The sequence below is a fragment of the Callospermophilus lateralis genome, chromosome 5 (genome assembly GCF_048772815.1).
Source record: "Callospermophilus lateralis isolate mCalLat2 chromosome 5, mCalLat2.hap1, whole genome shotgun sequence".
Classification (NCBI taxonomy): Eukaryota; Metazoa; Chordata; class Mammalia; order Rodentia; family Sciuridae; genus Callospermophilus; species Callospermophilus lateralis.
Window position 1 is genome coordinate 149330358 of NC_135309.1, and position 2069 is coordinate 149332426.

Consider the following 2069-nt stretch of genomic DNA (forward strand, 5'->3'; position numbering starts at 1 on the left):
AAGGATTCTAGAAATAGGCTGAGACATATATGAAGAATTGATTTTCAACAAATAGATGATTCTGTGGGAAAAACATATCCTTTTTTCAACAAATATTGCTTAAATATTTGGACAGCAGCTCATACACATACAATCACCCTAACATTTGCATGCAGAAAACTTAACTCAGAATTGAGTATAGATCCAACTAAGTGAACAATAGTAAAGTATTGTATTTTATAAAACACCAAGTTAAATAGGGAACCTACGACCTTTGAAGTGGGAAATAGGAGATCTTAAAGATGTGGCAACATATCCATTTCCCCAAAGCCTGTCCAAGAATTGCAAGAGTTTTAAAACATGTCAGGTATCCTGTATTTGGGAAACTAAAGGCTCAGAAGAATGAAGGGCCTATGAGACTCAGAGTTGAGGGTTGGGGAAGATTTACAGGAATAAGAGGATAACATTTTATTGTATGATAAAATTACTGACCCTCTCTTAAGAATATAGGAAACTCAAGGGACCAGGCAGGTGGTGTTTAAGTGGTATACTGCTTGTTTAATATACAAGAGGTCCTGGGTTTGTTACCCAGAACTGTTCAAAAAAAAAAAGGAGGAAATTCTAAGTTAGAGACATAAAGTACCTTGCATGAAGCTGTGCAGTTAGTAAGTGATGGAATAAAGACTTTAAATGAAATGGATTGTGTGACATAGACACAACACTGTTTATAGCAGGTCAATTCACAATAGCTAAGCTATGGAACCAACATAGGTACCCTTGAACAAATGAATGGATAAAGAAGAAGTGGTACATTTACACCATTGAATATTACTCAGCCATAAAAAAGGTGACTTTATGACATCTGCTGGTAAGTGGATGGATCTGTAGACTAGCATGCTAAGTGAAATAAGCCAATCCCCAAAAACCAAAGGCCAAATGTTCTCTCTGATAGGTGGATATAAGAATATAAGTTCAGTGGATTAGACAAAAGGGAATGAAGGGAGGGGTTACAGGAATAGGAAAGACTGAAGTGAATCAGACACAACTTTCCTATGTACATACATGAATACACGATAGTAAATTTCCACATCATGTACAACCACAAGACTTGGATCCTAATTGGAATAAAATATACACTCCATGTTTATATAAATATGTCAAAATATACTCTATTGGCATATATATCTAAAAAGAACAAAATAATTTTTTTACAAAGTGGTTTGTTCACGAGTCCATAGACCTTGATCTACTTTTAACAGCCATCTTCTACATGAGGTGATCAATTGCAAAGACGACAGTTAATACCAGATCACATTTATTTCACACAACTAAGGTTTTTTTTTAACCATCTACCTCAAAAGAATCTTAGAAAGTTTAAGATGAATTCTATTCTGTATCTAAGAATATATCTAAATAGTCAATAACAGAACAGCTAGTTCATCAAGCTAACCAAAACTTTCCCTCAATTTCAAAAGAGCAGTCTGTTTACAAGGATATATAACCATCTGAGAAAAAAAATTGTTCCTTCAAAATATAGTGTAACCTAAGAAAGACCACAAAGCACCGGCTTCACTAGGAGGATTCTTGGGTCCAATCCACGTTGCCTCCTCTGCTCAGGAAGTGCTATCAGGACAAGCCAATAGCTCCTTTTCTTTTTCTATGCTGTACAAAGACACAAAATGATCCCAGGAAGTTTCCATACTATGTGGGAAAGAGCCCAAACCATAAGATTTTGTTGTGGCCAAGAACTTATCTACATTCAGTAACCATCTGGGCTTAAAGAATGGAGTCAAGCAGATTTCCAACTATTGCCGAACTATAAATCACAAAAACTTCCTTTTCCCTCATTGAGGAACAGAAATTCATTGTTGTGCCTTGACTGTAGAAGATATAAATCCTAAGCAGGGCTTAGAAGCAATCAACAATATTTATCTGTCATATCCCCAGGAAGCATTTATACTGGTTATCCTTGTATCTCCTTTTTAAATGTTCTCATCTTCCATGATGGGTCTTTAAATGAATAATGTTTCTTATTGACCCATGGAACCCCTGAGCCTCCTTCTTCATTACTTGGATAAATATTTTAACTG